The 19,165-nt window shown below is 34.5% G+C and overlaps 1 pseudogene; it reads left to right on the top strand.

Annotated features, from left to right (window-relative positions):
* The window catches only part of LOC127899326 (uncharacterized), a 106,968-nt pseudogene extending 88,830 nt beyond the window's left edge, over positions 1 to 18,138 (top strand).
* Positions 18,139 to 19,165: the final 1,027 nt, after the last annotated feature.

The following is a 19,165-nucleotide window of genomic DNA, read 5'->3' as shown; positions in this document are numbered from 1 at the left end:
GAAGGCTTTTTTAACAGAAAACGTTAGTTCTATACTCCAACATAAAATTCCTTTAAAATGCAAAGACCCAGGCTCCCCCACTATCTCATGTAGCATAGGGAACCACACAATTGAGAATGCTTTGTTGGATTTAGGAGCTAGTGTAAATCTGTTACCTTATTCAGTGTTTGTGAAACTTGGACTTGGAGAATTACACCCAACTCCAGTGGTGTTACAGCTTGCAGATCGGTCCACGAAAATACCTCGTGGTATTGTGGAGGACGTGCTTATCCAGGTAGACAAGTTTTATTTTCCTGTTGATTTCATTGTAATTGACACTCAACCAATACAGGATTCAAGGAAGCACATCCCCATTATTCTAGGCCGACCTTTCTTGGCAACTGCGGATGCTCACATTCGATGCAGGACTAGAAATATGCAGTTGTCCTTCGGCAACAAGACTATGGAGCTGAACATCTTCAACATTGCCAAACAACCTCACAGTGCAGATGATGGAATTGTTGATGTGGATTTAATTGAAGCATTAGTTGATGATACTTTTGTTTCAAACCTTAGTGATGATCCTTTACAAACATGTTTAACTCACTTTGGTTTGGATTTTGATATTGACAGATCGGTCGATGAGGTCAACGCCCTGCTTGACTCAGCACCATCTATGGACACTAATAAATGGAAGTCAAGAGTTGAGCAACTAGCACCATCAGAGAAGCAACTCATTCCATCATCAGAATCACCACCGAAACTCGAGCTCAAACCATTGCCCAACACTTTGGAATATGCGTTTTTGGGAGAAGAAAGTACTCTGCCGGTAATCATCTCATCATCCCTAAATGACGAACAAAAAGGTAAGTTGTTGGATGTTTTAAAAGAGCACAAAGAAGCATTAGGATGGACCATAGCAGATATAAAAGGTATAAATCCAGTAGACTGCATGCATTACATTCACCTCGATGAAAATGCTAAATCTACTAGGGAAATGCAACGTCGGTTAAATCCTAATATGAAAGAAGTTGTTAGAACAGAAGTCCTTAAGCTATTAGATGCTGGTATCATTTACCCCATTTCTGATAGTTCATGGGTTAGTCCTGTACAAGTTGTCCCCAAAAAGTCAGGAGTCACTGTAGTTACCAATGCCGATAATGAATTGATACCCACTAGAGTGACTACAGGATGGCGTGTATGCATTGATTATAGGAAGTTGAATTCTGTCACACGTAAAGACCATTTTCCTTTACCATTTATTGATCAAATGCTTGATAGATTAGCAGGTCATGAATTTTATTGCTTTCTAGATGGCTACTCAGGATACAATCAGATCCCCATAGCACCAAAAGATCAGGAGAAAACTACTTTCACTTGCCCTTTTGGCACATTTGCATATAGGAGAATGCCATTTGGATTATGCAATGCACCTGCTACATTTCAACGATGCATGTTGAGCATTTTTTCTGATATGGTTGAACGATTCCTTGAAGTCTTTATGGATGACTTTTCTGTCTTTGGCAACTCGTTTGATCAATGTTTACATCATCTAACACTAGTTCTGCAGAGATGTATCGAGAAGAACTTGATCTTAAATTGGGAGAAATGTCATTTTATGGTAAAACAAGGTATTGTTCTCGGTCACATCATTTCGAGCAAAGGTATTGAGGTTGACAAAGCCAAGGTGGATCTCATTTCTAATCTTCCTCCACCCAAAACAGTCAGAGAAGTAAGATCTTTCCTTGGGCATGCTGGTTTCTATAGACGTTTCATTAAAGATTTTAGCAAAGTTTCTAGACCCTTATGCAACTTACTTGCTAAGGATGTACCTTTTATCTTTAATGATTCATGTCTTATGGCGTTTGAAAAATTAAAACAGTTGTTGACATCATCACCCATCATTCAGGCCCCGAACTGGAGCTTACCATTTGAACTCATGTGTGATGCATCTGATTATACAGTAGGAGCAGTATTAGGACAAAGAGTTGATCGAATTCCCCATGTTATTTACTATGCTAGTATGACATTGAATGATGCACAGTTAACTATTCAACTACTGAAAAAGAAATGCTAGCAGTAGTGTTTGCATTGGAAAAATTTCGATCTTATCTCATTGGTTGTAAAATAATTATATTCACGGATCATGCTGCTCTTAAATATCTTCTCACAAAGAAAGATGCAAAAGCTAGACTAATTCGTTGGGTGTTACTTTTGCAGGAATTTGACTTGGAATTCAAAGATAAGAAAGGGACAGAAAATGTTGTGGCGGACCATCTCTCTCGTCTCCATTTTGACACAATTATAGAACAATTACCATTAAATGAGTCATTTCCAGATGAACAATTAATGAGTGTGGAAGTATTACCTTGGTATGCTGATATAGTTAATTATCTTGTTACAGGTAAACTTCCAGAGCATTGGACCAAGCAAGACAAGACTAAATTCTTTGCAGAGATAAAGAATTTCTTTTGGGATGACCCGTATTTGTTCAAGTATTGTGCTGATCAAATTGTTAGACGATGTGTCCCAGAAAATGAAATTCAGAATATTCTTTCATTCTGCCATGAACAAGCTTGTGGAGGCCATTTCAGTGCTAAGAAAACAGCGACTAAAGTTTTACAATGTGGTTTCTATTGGCCAACTATATTTCGAGATGCTTACACTTTCTGTTCTTCATGTGATAGGTGTCAACGAATGGGGAGCATTACACGAAGGAACATGATGCCACTAAATCCAATTTTAGTGGTTGAGATTTTTGACGTATGGGGTATCGACTTCATGGGACCCTTTCCCCCGTCTTTTGGCCATCAATACATATTGGTTGCTGTTGACTACGTATCAAAATGGGTAGAAGCAATTCCATGTAGGACCAATGATCACAAGGTGGTGATAGCATTTTTGAAAAGCAACATTGTTTCACGCTTTGGATTCCCTCGAGCAATAATCAGTGATGGTGGTGCCCACTTTTGTAACAAAGCATTCAAAGCTCTTTTGACAAAGTATTCAATCACACACAAAGTGGCAACCCCATATCATCCGCAAACTAGTGGCCAAGTTGAGATATCCAATCGAGAAATAAAGCACATATTAGAAAAAACGGTGAGGCCAGACAGGAAAGATTGGTCATTAAGACTTGATGATGCATTATGGGCATATAGAACGGCTTTCAAGACCCCAATTGGGATGTCACCCTACAGGCTAGTGTATGGAAAAGCTTGCCACCTACCTGTGGAACTCGAGCATCGTGCATATTGGGCTATCAAGAAATTCAATTTTGACATGCAGCAAGCCAGCTCAGAAAGAAGATTACAGCTGGCAGAACTTGAAGAAATTCGCAATGATGCATACGAAAATGCCAAGATTTACAAGCAACGAATGAAAGTCTTCCATGATAAGCAAATTATGAGAAAATCCTTCACTCCAGGTCAGAAAGTGCTTTTGTTCAATTCTTGCTTGCACCTATTTCCAGGTAAGTTACGCTCTCGTTGGTCTGGTCCCTTTATTGTTCATACTGTTTTTCCACATGGGGCAATTGAAATTAAGGACCCAAAGAACGGTGTCACGTTTAAAGTTAATGGTCAAAGATTAAAGCCATATCTAGAATACCAACCACGTGGAGAAGACACCGAAATAAATTTGAGTGACCCACCAGATTTGAATTGATTTTTTTTTCTTTCTTTTCGTTGATTTGATTTTGTTTTCTTTCTTTATATTATTCTTTTGCTAATTGAAATTGTTTTTGCATAAGTGTGTTTATTTTACCATTAAGTTTTCTCTTATCATTGTTAATCATGAGTCTCATACTTAGACCGTTCCTCCTGAACATTCTTAAACCACTTCAACGTGTCAAAACTCATCTCAAAAGGCAGATTCAATTTTGTAAAACACAACGCATTTGGGCTCTACAACCACCAGAGTTAGTAGCCTATGTTGAGGGTTTAGAAAGCCAACTCAGAGACATTGAGAGAAGTGTTTACGACATCCAGTTGGAGCTTGAGGTAAATTCAATAAGAGGACGATTTTAATTTTCTTTGTGTGTTTTAATTTGTTTTTCTGTTTGTGTGCTTTAGTTTGTTACCCCGGTGAAGTGGCGGATAACGGTACTCCGTGACAATCAAGTCGGTTACTTCAGTTTCCCATAATAACTGATATTCTGAGGCGAAGGTATGGACAGAAACGAGATTCTAGCGAAGCTTCACAAGCGATTCCCTTCACTTCCTCAGAATGCCCTCCTTACGATCTATAAAGCTCGGTCCGAACGCATGCGATTACTCATGAGGAATAACATACCTGCTGACATCCGTTGGTTAATCGAGGCTAAAGTACGATCGGCAGGTGAGTTACCTCCAAAATTTATTGCATACATGCCTGGTTGTGGTAAAGGAAATTATGCAAGAAAACGACGAGCTCGAAGAATTTCTGTTGCTTGTCATAAGTGTGCCAGAATGAGTTGCAATAAAAACCCATGTTCTTTAGGAATGATATCTGATAACAGGGAAGATAAGATTCAATTCATTAGGGATGGCTTGAATAAGGAGTCATTGGATGATATCCTTTTGTCTCTTGAAACGCATCCCAGTGGATATGTGCAAGGAGCGATTCTCCAGTTATGGCCATTATTCCAGAAAGAGCATGCACGATATAGTCTCGGGAATCTGACTATAAACGACCCTGTTTGCCAGTTTATAAGAAAACTGGATAGGAAGCCTATCCTCGACCCATAGAGGGCGTTCAAGCCGTTTCTGGACGTAAAACCAGAGGAAGATGTGAGCCACGGTCGCAACTACCTGTAAATATCCTTTTACTTTATTGTTATTTTATTTCACTATTTTCTTATTGTTTGCATTATTGTCTTTAATAATTTTATTACTGTTTGCTTTTTCCTTTTTACTGTTTTCTTTTTGACTTGCGAGCCACGTGCTTTACGCGTTATTTGACACTGACATATTACCTCATACACAACCATGACCCACTATCACCAAGACTCTTAAATGTGATTTCTTTTTTGTCAAGCACTCACAAATTGTTTTCGAGAAGTATCACAATGGCAGCTACTCCCAATAGACAATTCAAGAACATTTGTGTGCTTTCTGGATTTACATATGGCAAACATAAAGAGTTCGTTGAGGCAGCCATAGATCTTGGTCGAAGCATAGCAGCGAGAAAATTACACTTGGTGTATGGAGGAGGTAATCGAGGGTTATCAAAAATGGTCTCAGAAGCAGCTTTTATCAGAGGAAGTCAAGTGTTCGGCATCATCCCAAGAGTCTTAAAACCATTGGGCAGTTCGTCTGACTCATCAACTGGAGAAGAGTTAGTCGTCTCAGGTATGCAAGAAAGAATAACTGAAATGCTTAATCATGCTGATGCTTTTATTTTCCTTCCAGGAGATCTTGCAACACTAGAGGCACTTATCACGCTAGCATCTTGGGCCCATCTGCACATCCACCAAAAACCCATCGGTTTGTTAAATGTCAATAACTTTTATGATGGCTTTATCGCATTTCTTAACCATGCAATAAAAAACTATTTCATTCCCGCTAATGTGAAAAAACTCTTTATTTGTGCTCACACTGCTAATGAGCTACTTGATCTGTTACAAGCTTATAAACCGGAGCCAGACCCCTGGACCTTTGTGTTGGAGCGCCCAAATAATAATGGTAACAGTAGCCGCAGTAAGAAGTACAAATTAGATTTAACTCTCCGCTTGTAAATATTATTTTCTGTGTTGCACCACCCAGGTGATGTCTTCTAAACTCTACTTCTTTCATTTCAAACATTGAGGACAATGTTTCTTTCTGGTTGGGGGGAGGGAATAGTCGACAATTGTGGAATTTTGGTTAAGTTTTTACTAATTTTTGTTGTAGAAACTAACTGTCGCTAACTTTTTGTGTTGAAGATGGCTGAATATGGAGTGTAGTGACTCTAGAAACGCATCTTCATCGTTTAAAAAAAAAAATTCAGACATTTTCTTTTTCTTTATTATGTGTTTATGTTTATTTTTCTTCTTTTTAATTTCTCCTCTATAAATATACATTTCCCAACTTTTGAGTCGAAGATGGCTGAATATGGAGTGTAGTTCCTCTAGAAACGCATCTTCTTTAAAAAAAAATAAAAACTCATTTTCGTTTTCTATCATTTTATGTGTAACTTTTCTAATTAGTTTTTATGCATCATTTTCACATTTCTGCATGCATATTTTCCTTTCATGTTTAGAATAGGTTGGGGGGTAGAATGTTGTTTAAAAAAAAAAAAAAATTTGTGTGATTTGTTTTAACATTGGGTGACATGATTAATTTTAAATTTTAGTATTTGTATTATCTTTGGTCTTAAGTGATGTTACATTATGTTTGCTACTCTACATGTTGATGTCGGAGACATATATGAGTTGCTTGAAGGAATGAACATGTCATAATAAGTACCAAGTGAGTTTTTGAGCCTATCATTTTTCTTGGAGAGTAACCCTTTTGCCCATTCTTTATACAGCTTAACAGTTTATTATTGTATACACGATCTCTAGATTTCTTTTGAGTTAACCCTTAATAAAAATAAAAATAAAAAAAAAGAAAAAAAAAGTGTGTGTTGCTACATTTGGAGGCCCATCTAACTAGTAAATATGGAAGGTTATTTAGAGCCCTAAAAGACGATGGAAAGGCCATCTTTGATTCGTTTGAGCCTTTCTAGCCATCCCTTTTATTAAATATCCATAGTTAACCCTTTTGAGCCTTTAAAAAAAAAAAACATTTTCTTTGTCAACTTATCATCTTGACCCACTCCGATTTGGAGTATTACCCGATATCTTATAAGTTCCATCACCTATTTATGTTTGAGAAAATGTAAATAATTATGTTGTTCAGTGAAGTTATACAAAAAAAAAAAAAGCAAAAAAAAAAAAAAACAACAAAACAAAAGTTGTTGTTTCAAAAGAATAAAAATAACAATAATAGGTGAAATCCACCTTGCAACTTGAAAAAAAAAAATTCTCTGCATTTTTCTCAAACATACACTTTGTTTTCCTTATTTCCTTTCTTTGTTAACCATGTCCCTAGCCTACGTTACATCCTAATAAAAGTCCTTCCTGATTTTAGGGAACTATAATCTAAAGTAGAAGCTAGTTATATGGGCTAAAAAGATATAGTGGTGCATATAAAAAAAAAATAAATAAATTGGGTTGACTAACAATTTTTATTTGACTTGAGATCGTATTATTTTTAAGCTGAGGGCATATTTATTTCATCTTGGTGAGAGCATGTGTTATCACTTCTTCATTATTTTCTCTCAATTACCATTCATTGGAGTGACTATTTTTATTGGGTTTAATTTCTTTGTGAGAGTGTCACTACTTCCAGTGAGATTTTGGGGTTTGACATGTCATTCTTGAAAGTAGCTATAACAAAGTCTACTGGGCTGATTCATGTGGATGGTTGATGTGGGTGTGATGTTACTTTAGACTGGAGATAATGCTTATACTTTTATTTAATTGCTATCATTAATCTGATTGAATAAACATGAGTGTTTCTAAATTTAAAAAAAAAAATCATTTTGAATTTGAATTTTATTTTCGCTTCATTTGCTAGGGACTAGCAATAAGCTGGTTGGGGGGTGTGTTGAGTGTTAGAAAATGCATATTTATAAAGGAGAAAACCGTCATTTTACATTTCAAGTCTTACTAACAACCCTTACTTTTATGTATTTAACCTTCTTGTGATTTAATTACATGTGTTTTATTTTAATTAAGTATTTTATGTATTTAAGGGGCATTATAGTCATTTCACAATAAAGGAGAAATCAGACGGCAAAACGGACATCACTTTTGAACTCAGAACGGTCAAAAACCTTAGGAGGAGCATAAAAGGAAAAATGGCACTATTCACATGTATGGTACTATTCACGTGTACGGTACTGTATACGTTACTGTTCACGACACTGTTCACATAGACGGATGATGACGTGGCATTGACCGATGTGAAATACTAACTAGGCAACCCAAGAGGGGGGTGAATTGGGATTTTAAAAATTATCCTAGGCAAACCACACAACAATTTAATCTATTGCCTTAATCAAATTGAAAACAATAAATTCAATCATGAACAATATTAAAAGAGTAAGGGAAGAGAAAACAAACACAAGGATTTTTACGTGGTTCGGCAATCCCCGCCTACGTCCACGCCTCCAAGCACACCGGGCTTGAGGATTTCACTAAGCTAGCCTCCCAAGGCTTCAAACGCTTACAATTGACTTCCAAGGTGTCAATGGACCTTTACAACAAGAGATTATCCCCAATCTCTTAACCCAAGTGTATCCCAACACTTACAATCACTCAAAGTAGAAGATTACAAATTGTTTTTCTCTCACACAATATTTAAGATTACAAATCAATGCCCAATGTGTGAATAGATGAAGAGAGAATGTGTTTAAAGCTCAATGAAGATTGTATTCTCGAATATAAGCTCAATGATTGTGTTGTGATCAACCTCCTTTGAATTTGAATGAGCTTATTTATAGTTAGAGCTGAAAATCTAGCCGTTACAAACTGTCGGACAGAAAACGGTTCGCCGTTAACCATAAACAGTTAGCCGTTTTGGTTGGTCAAAGTTACCGTTGGGCCAAATTTCAAATAAACGGTTAGCCGTTTAGGCTTACCCTTTCGCCGTTAATTTCCAGAAACCTGCAAAACAAATTTGGTTTAACCGTTCTTACTAAACGGTTCAAGGTTAGCAATCTGGAAATAATCGGTTAACCGTTTTAAGTAAACGGTTCACCGTTAGTTTGCAGAATCATCATTTTAACAATACTTTGCAGAACATGCTTTCTGGAAATTATCGGTTAGCCGTTTTAAATAAACGGTTAGCCGTTTTAAATAAACGGTTAGCCGTTTGCTACAGTGATTGCTACAGTGAAAGTATTTTCGAAATTTACAGTTTGACCCCAAAACTTTATAAAACTATATTACGGCCCAAAACGTTATGAAACTTTGCACATAGGTCCAATTTCAGAATTTCTAAGTAATGCTTTGTTAATCCCAAAACTTTCTGAAATTATGGTATAGCCCAAAATGCTATGACACTTTTCAAATAAGTCATTCTCCAAAATTTCAAGCAATACTTGTTTATTTCAAAGTTTTCAAAATGTTTCAATTAAACCATAAACTTTGAAAAACAACCAATTTCATAAAATCATTTTTCTATTAAATATGAAACATTTATAATGTGAAAATAATGATTCATTTAAAAAGAATGAAAACAATCAATTTCATAAAATCATTTTTCCATTAAATATAAAACCTTTATAATGTAAAAATAATGATTTATTTAAAAAGAATAAAAACAATCTAAGCTTAAAAGATATATCATTCTTAATCTTGTTTGTTATCATCAAAATCAATATTATGGAAACATATATGTTAACAATCTCCCATTTTTTGATGATGACAAACATTTCATGTATTTAAAGAATGATTCCACAAAAATTATTTGAGCTTAAAAAATATATCATTCTTAATCTTGTTTGTTATCATCAAAATCAATATTATGGAAACATATATGTTAACAATCTCCCCCTTTTTGATGATGACAAACATTTCATGTATTTAAAAAATGATTCCACAAATTACTCCCCTAAATATAATCTGCTCTTACAATTTGCCAATTAGCGAAGTTAATGATTTAAATACATGGATTTTTCTCCCCCTCATCATCAAAAAGAAAAACTTAATTGGCAAAGAAAAAAAAAGTAGCAAATTTTTTTTTTTATAAATTTAAAAACATGTATTCTTCTCCCCTTTCATCATAAAAAAGAAAACGTTTTTATAAATTTAAAAACATGTATTCTTCTCCCCTTTCATCATAAAAAAGAAAACGTAAAGGAAAAGAATAAAAGTAGCAAATTTGTTACCCATGTTGTTTGAGTAGAAATTTTGAAAGAATCTCCCCCTAACAACAAGCATTACCTCAAATACAAGATTAATAATATTACTCCCAAATTATTATAGATCATGATAAAAGCCAACTCCATACACAAATAATCACACCAAAATATCATGTCCCATTATTCCATTAATTACCAAATCAACAACTCATAATATGAAATTATCATATAAAACACCCATGTAATCAAATCGTCATCATATCTCAAAATCATCAAAATCATCATCATAATCAAATATCAATTATCAAAACAATTACTTAAAATGCATATTATTCTCCGTCTTTTGATAACATCGAAATGATATATTACTTTGTCTCCCCCTTTGGACAAAAAAAATCAAAATGCATATTATCCAAAATCATATTATATGCTCCCCCTAAATATATGGCCAATTAAAAATTTAACCAAAAAGATTTTATCTAAAAACATATCATATTTGTCTCCCCCTATCAATCATCAAGACTTCAAATCAAGCATATATAATTATCAATTATCAAAATCATCAAGAAATCAAATTATTCCAAGTTTATGCCGAATTTTTGAAAATTACTCTTCGCAAAGAGGTTTTGATTTGTTTACCAAATTGGCATGCATATTATCAACTATCCAAGCTCCATAATTATCAATCACATTTTATAAATAAAGACAACTAAACACATCAAAGATCTAATGTGACATTTTAATAAAAAAAAATCTCATATGCTTAAAAATATCGAAGTATATGAATTTCTCCTTTTTTTCGATATCATTTAAAGCAAGTTATGCATATTTAACAATGCGTCAAGAAAGCACAAACAAAAATGTATCCATTCACCAATCATAGATTCCATAAGATCAAACTTCATCAAATACAATGGAATCATCAAAGCACAAATTTTATCATCAAAACTTAAGCAAAGCATAAGTACATAATGGCAGTATATAAATCATCAAAATCAACATATGCCAATATATAGATCATAAAAATCAACATGACTACTAAGAAAAGCCATAATGATGAGTTAAAGAACAAGTGATCAAATCCATTATTACAAATACTCATATATATTTTTAAGAGATGATATAGTAGTTACACCTTGTGATGGATCTCTCAAAATTAAGTTCTTAAGGTGAGAAGAAACATACCTCCACTCCTTGGGGAGTATTTGAGAAGTACCTTCATTTTACTTCGCATTTGTTTCTTCATGTTGCTCCTCTTGATTTTCAAGTGGTGCATTCTTTTGGCTATCATTTGATAATCTTCTTGTAGCTCTTCATCTACATTATCATCAAAAACAACTTTCTCCATAGAGGAAGAATTAGACTCATCAAATATAACAAGTATAAATTTTTCCATAATCAAAGTTCTTTTGTTATACACTCAATAAGTTTTGCTTGTGTTTGAATAGCCAAGAAAAATACCAACATCAAATTTTGGATCAAATTTGCCAAGATTATCTTTTGTGTTCAAAATATAACATTTGCATCCAAAAACTTTGCAATAATTAATGTTGGGTTTTCTATATTTCCAAAGCTCATAGAGAGTATTATTGAGATGATATCTAATCAATGTGGTCTTAACCATTTTTTTTTTAATAGACCTATCATTTCTCTCTACAACTCCATTTTGTTGTGGAGTTCTAGGTGATGAAAATTTATATTCAATGGCAAAACCATTACAAAAAAATCTCAAATGCATGATTTTCGAATTATCCACCATGATCACTTCTAATGCAAGAAATAACATATAACTCATCTATCATGCATATACATCACACAATCATGAAATATGTAAATATTCAAAGATTTAGAATTAAAGCATATCACTTATTTATCATGCTTAGGCATTACATAATCATTAAAAATCAAACAAATCTATCATGATAAGTTGACAAGCTATCATCTTATATATATAACCATGCATCATGATAAAGCACTCAATGTTAAACACAATGATAATTCCATCATGTAAACATACAAGCATACTTTCGCAAATTCATTTATCATGATTCACTCAATATAGTAAATAGCCAAGATAAACTTATCCACATCATGTTAATGCACTTAATGTTATGATATCAAATGAAGTGTTAAATATTTACTAAGATTAAAATACCATCACTTATAATCAATAAGGCAATAATAATTACCAAAACAATTAAATCATCTTGCCTCATTATTTTTGCTTTAGATTATGATCAAGTGATTATCTCCACAAGCTTCATCAAGGAACTCTCCACCATTCCTTGTTTATGGTACCTACAAAAATAAATTCAAGTTGTACCCTTTGGTACCCAAATACTCTTGGGTCCTTGAATGTTAGATTTAGTTCCTTTTGGAACCCAAATACATTTGACTCCATAATACACATTTCTTTTAATTGGACATCTATTCTTCATATGACCATTTTGATTGCAATAATGACATACAATTTGATCATTTGTGGAGGTAGCCTTAACAAAATAATTCTTATAATATTTTTGTTTCAAGTAAGGCTTATACCCAAGTCCTCCTTTATCAAACACACATTTTTGTGAATTAAGCATGTTATCCAACATCTTTTGCCCATTTGTGAATTTCAAAACAATTTCATTGAGCTCATTACTCTTTCTCTTAAGCACTTCATTTTCTTTCATCAACTCATCAACATGTGATTTTTCATGCTCATATGAAATACTTTGTTTACCTTTAAATGATGCAATTCTATCATGCAACATTTTATTATCTAACTCTAGTCCTTTAATCTTTTCATTTAATGAATCATTGCATTTTTGTAAAGCATTCTTTTCATTTTTCAAGTCATCTACATATGATTCTAGATGCTCATGTGAAGTGCTAGATTTCTCATTTGATAATGCAACTCTATCATGCAATGTTTTATTCTCTAATTCTAGGCATGTAATCTTTGCACATAGAGATTCATTTTCATTTTTGGGCTCTACCATTTTCTTTTTAAGACATGCATTCTTTTTACCAATTTTTATCCACTCATCATACAATTCTTTAAAAGCATCATACAATTCATCATATGTTGGATCACTTACCTCATCAAGTTCATCATCCGATTCATCTCCAATTGCCATAAGTGCCAAATTCGACACTTCATGAAATTCCTCCTCGTTTGTAGTCTCCTCATACACAATTTCAAGTTTTCTCCAAATTTCATAAGCATTAGAACAATTTGAAACTCTATGAAATTCATTTTTATCTAAGGCACAAAATAAAGCATTCATAGCCTTGGAATTTAAAGACATCTTTCTCTTATCCAATTCACTTAAAACATTCTTTCTAGGAATGAGTAAATCATCACAAACAACTTCCCAAATTTCATAATCTAAGGCTTGTAAAAACACTCTCATCCTAGTTTTCCAATAAGGATAGTCATTACCATCAAAGAATGGAGGTCTAGTGGTGGATTGGCCTTCCATGAAAGTTGAACTAATTTGGGTTGCTATTGATCTTTAACTCTAGACGGTTAAGTCTATACAAGAGTACCTCGCTCTGATACCAAATGAAATACTAACTAGGCAACCCAAGAGGGGGGTGAATTGGGATTTTAAAAATTATCCTAGGCAAACCACACAACAATTTAATCTATTGCCTTAATCAAATTGAAAACAATAAATTCAATCATGAACAATATTAAAAGAGTAAGGGAAGAGAAAACAAACACAAGGATTTTTACGTGGTTCGGCAATCCCCGCCTACGTCCACGCCTCCAAGCACACCGGGCTTGAGGATTTCACTAAGCTAGCCTCCCAAGGCTTCAAACGCTTACAATTGACTTCCAAGGTGTCAATGGACCTTTACAACAAGAGATTATCCCCAATCTCTTAACCCAAGTGTATCCCAACACTTACAATCACTCAAAGTAGAAGATTACAAATTGTTTTTCTCTCACACAATATTTAAGATTACAAATCAATGCCCAATGTGTGAATAGATGAAGAGAGAATGTGTTTAAAGCTCAATGAAGATTGTATTCTCGAATATAAGCTCAATGATTGTGTTGTGATCAACCTCCTTTGAATTTGAATGAGCTTATTTATAGTTAGAGCTGAAAATCTAGCCGTTACAAACTGTCGGACAGAAAACGGTTCGCCGTTAACCATAAACAGTTAGCCGTTTTGGTTGGTCAAAGTTACCGTTGGGCCAAATTTCAAATAAACGGTTAGCCGTTTAGGCTTACCCTTTCGCCGTTAATTTCCAGAAACCTGCAAAACAAATTTGGTTTAACCGTTCTTACTAAACGGTTCAAGGTTAGCAATCTGGAAATAATCGGTTAACCGTTTTAAGTAAACGGTTCACCGTTAGTTTGCAGAATCATCATTTTAACAATACTTTGCAGAACATGCTTTCTGGAAATTATCGGTTAGCCGTTTTAAATAAACGGTTAGCCGTTTTAAATAAACGGTTAGCCGTTTGCTACAGTGATTGCTACAGTGAAAGTATTTTCGAAATTTACAGTTTGACCCCAAAACTTTATAAAACTATATTACGGCCCAAAACGTTATGAAACTTTGCACATAGGTCCAATTTCAGAATTTCTAAGTAATGCTTTGTTAATCCCAAAACTTTCTGAAATTATGGTATAGCCCAAAATGCTATGACACTTTTCAAATAAGTCATTCTCCAAAATTTCAAGCAATACTTGTTTATTTCAAAGTTTTCAAAATGTTTCAATTAAACCATAAACTTTGAAAAACAACCAATTTCATAAAATCATTTTTCTATTAAATATGAAACATTTATAATGTGAAAATAATGATTTATTTAAAAAGAATGAAAACAATCAATTTCATAAAATCATTTTTCCATTAAATATAAAACCTTTATAATGTAAAAATAATGATTTATTTAAAAAGAATAAAAACAATCTAAGCTTAAAAGATATATCATTCTTAATCTTGTTTGTTATCATCAAAATCAATATTATGGAAACATATATGTTAACACGATGATGTGGCATTGACTGATGAGGTGTCACGATCCTGTTGGACTAAAATTCTTATGTACTGTTGATGGTGACGTGGCAGCATATCAGTGGACGAAAAATCTCGCGTACGGTGCATGCATCACACAGGATTATTTTCAACCAAACCGCGTTACTGTTCATCCGGGTCAAACCGCGTTACTGTTCAAAGTCGGGTCAAACCGTGTTACTGTTCATCCGCGTGGTCAAACCGTGGACTGTTGAGTGATGACGTGGCGCAATCCTGAGCGTCCAAACTATTTTTAATCCGATGGCCATGATTTACTCCATGTATCTATAAAAAGGGGGCCTCTCCCCCCTAATTTGAGATCTCTGAATCCATTTTTGGGATCCATTTTCTGTAATTGCCTCTCCATCTTGTATTTTCTTCGTATTTTAATAAATTCCCATTTTGCCCCTAGTTCAATTATGAGTGGCTAATTTTCTTTCAAGCTTGGGTTGAAGGTGAAGTCTCAACATGTGTCATGGGCTTAATTTGGTAAATTTATTTTCTCTTCCCCTCTAGTTTTTGTGGATGTTTTGACTTCTCGTCGACAAATAATAATATTCTTGTCTAGTACCGCCTTGGTTTCACCGGCCCTCTAGTACAAGGTTATTATTATTTGGCACGATAAGCCCTTAGCACCATATTGATTAGAGCGTGGTTCATGAGGTGTGGATTCCCCCCTCATGATTTAATTTGCATTAATACGGATTATTTAGCCCATGATGCATGTTGATACGGATCCAGATACCCAAGTACGTCATTTCAATAGAATTATCTTCAATTTATTCTTGCCCTTGCAATTCCAATTTTAGAATTTATTCTCGCCATTTGAATTTAAGTTTTAGCATATACCAAATCATTTCCACCATAAATCCAACAACCTATTTACAAAATTAATTCTATACACAATTAAAATCCACCTCCTCGTGGGATCGACACTCGTCACCATAGATCTATACTACAATAGATTCGTGCGCTTGCGAGTACATTAAAATTTTCACAACATTAACATCCCTTTGCTTAATGCTATTAAACAAGTTCCATCTTATGCCAAGTTTCTTAAAGACCTTTGTACTAAAAAGAGAAATATGCATGTTCAAAAGAAGGCATTTTTAACAGAAAACGTCAGTTCTATACTCCAACATAAAATTCCTTTAAAATGCAAAGACCTAGGCTCCCCCACTATCTCTTGTAGTATAGGGAACCACACAATTGAGAATGCTTTGTTGGATTTAGGAGCTAGTGTAAATCTGTTGCCTTATTCAGTATTCGTGAAACTTGGACTAGGAGAATTACACCCAACTCTAGTGGTGTTACAACTTGCAGATCGGTCCACGAAAATACCTCGTGGTATTGTGGAGGACGTGCTTATCCAGGTAGACAAGTTTTATTTTCCTGTTGATTCATTGTAATTGACACTCAACCAATGCAGGATTCAAAGAAGCACATCCCCATTATTCTAGGCCGACCTTTCTTGGCAACTGCGGATGCTCACATTTAATGCAGGACTGAAAATATGCAGTTGTCATTCGGCAACATGACTATGGAGCTCAACATTTTCAACATTGCCAAACAACCTCACGATGCAGATGATGGAATTGTTGATGTGGATTTAATTGAAACATTAGTTGATGACTCTTTTGTTTCAAACCTTAGTGATGACCCTTTACAGACATGCTTAACTCACTTTGGTTTGGATTTTGATATTGACAGATCGGTCGATGAGGTCAACGCCCTGCTTGACTTAGCACCATCCATGGACACTAATAAATGGAAGTCACGAGTTGAACAACTAGCACCATCAGAGAAGAAACTCATCCCATCATCAGAATCACCACCGAAACTCGAGCTCAAACCATTGCCCAACACTTTGGAATATGCATTTTTGGGAGAAGAAAGCACTCTGCCAGTAATCATCTCATCATCCCTCAATGACGAACAAAAAAGTAAGTTGTTGGATGTTTTAAAAGAGCACAAAGGGGCATTAGGATGGACCATAGCAGACATTAAAAGTATAAACCCTGCAGATTGCATGCATTACATTCACCTTGATGAAAATGCTAAATCTACTAGGGAAATGCAACGTCGATTAAATCCTAATATGAAAGAAGTTGTTAGAACTGAAGTCCTTAAGCTATTAGATGCAGGTATCATTTACCCCATTTCTGATAGTTCATGGGTCAGTCCTGTGCAAGTTGTCCCCAAAAAGTCAGGAGTCACAGTAGTTACGAATGTCGATAATGAATTGGTACCCACTAGAGTAACTACAGGATGGCGTGTATGCATTGATTATAGAAAGTTGAATTCTGTCACACGTAAAGACCATTTTCCTTTACCATTTATTGATCAAATGCTTGATAGATTAGTAGGCCATAAATTTTATTGCTTTCTAGATGGCTACTCAGGATACAATCAGATCCCCATAGCACCAAAAGATCAAGAGAAGACCACTTTCACTTGCCCTTTTGGCACATTTGCATATAGGAGAATGCCATTTGGATTATGTAATGCACCTGCTACATTTCAACGATGCATGTTGAGCATTTTTTCTGATATGGTTGAACGATTCCTTGAAGTCTTTATGGATGACTTTTCTGTCTTTGGTGATTCGTTTGATCAATGTTTACATCATCTAACACTAGTTCTGCAGAGATGTATCGAGAAGAACTTGATCTTAAATTGGGAGAAATGCCATTTTATGGTAAAACAAGGTATTGTTCTCGGTCACATCATTTCGAGCAAAGGTATTGAGGTTGACAAAGCCAAGGTGGATCTCATTTCTAATCTTCCTCCACCCAAAACAGTAAGAGAAGTAAGATCTTTCCTTGGGCATGCTGGTTTTTATAGACGTTTCATTAAAGATTTTAGCAAAGTTTCTAGACCCTTATGCAATTTACTTGCTAAGGATGTACCTTTTATCTTTAATGATTCATGTATTGTGGCTTTTGAAAAATTAAAGCAGTTGTTGACATCATCACCCATCATTCAGGCCCCGAACTGGAGCTTACCATTTGAACTCATGTGTGATGCATCTGATTATGCAGTAGGAGCAGTATTAGGACAAAGAGTTGATCGAATTCCCCACGTTATTTACTATGCTAGTATGACATTGAATGATGCACAATTGAACTATTCAACTACTGAGAAAGAAATGCTAGCAGTAGTGTTTGCATTAGAGAAATTTCGATCTTATCTCATTGGTTGTAAAATAATTATATTCACAGATCATGCTGCTCTTAAATATCTTCTCACAAAGAAAGATGCAAAAGCTAGACTAATTCGTTGGGTGTTACTTTTACAAGAATTTGACTTGGAATTCAAAGATAAGAAAGGGACAGAAAATGTTGTGGCGGACCACCTCTCTCGTCTCCATTTTGACACAATTACAGAGCCATTAATATTGAATGAGTCATTTCCAGATGAACTGATTAGTATTAAAAATTGTTTAATTATCAAGCGATAATATGTTATTTTATGCTTATGTTATAATTTATATTTGTGTTTATGTAATATATTATGAATTATTAATTATGTTTTAAATATATTTAATTTTGTGTATTTTTATGTGTTTATTAGGAAAATTATTAATTTCACGTACTTCGAGGCTTCAAACAGATAAACGGAGGTCAAATTTAGATTCCGGAGGTCCGAAAACCTTAAGATCAGTCAAGATCGGCTTAAAATTGGGCTTGTGTAAAAAAAGTTGACTTTTCCTATTGACTGAGCACTGATTGGATGATGAAATGAGCTTACAATAGATATGAGTGCATGGGATAACTGGCAATCTTGACTAAATCTCAACCGTTCATGATTCAATGGCCATGATTGTGCCATGTGGCAATGGTTGGTGAAGCAAGTTGGAGGATCCGAATCTTTGTATTCGGGTTGACCCGATCCACCCATTAACCCGCCAAATCTCAACCGTTCTTTGGGTAAATCGGACGAGTCAAATGATGCCATGTGTGATGTTGACTTTGGAAGTTTGACCAGCCATTGGATCTTGATCTAAGGGTTGTGAGGAGCACATGCATGAAGCCTATGATGGACCGCAAAGCACTGGATTATGAATTTATTTTTCTATAAATAGAGCCTCATTTTTATGTTTTGATCATCTCTCTACAACTCTCTTCTTCTCAAATTCTCTCCATCTCCTTGTAATCTTGATTTCCAGGTGTGTTTTTAATATTTTGTATAATTATTTTCATTAATAAAATTAGTTTTATTTCCAATTTTAGTTGTTTTTATTTCTTTTAATTATAAGTAATTCAATTTTACTACTTCTTTTTATTTTAATTATG

The sequence above is a fragment of the Citrus sinensis genome, chromosome 8 (genome assembly GCF_022201045.2).
Source record: "Citrus sinensis cultivar Valencia sweet orange chromosome 8, DVS_A1.0, whole genome shotgun sequence".
Lineage (NCBI taxonomy): Eukaryota > Viridiplantae > Streptophyta > Magnoliopsida > Sapindales > Rutaceae > Citrus > Citrus sinensis.
This window is presented reverse-complemented; position numbering and strand designations above follow the sequence as displayed.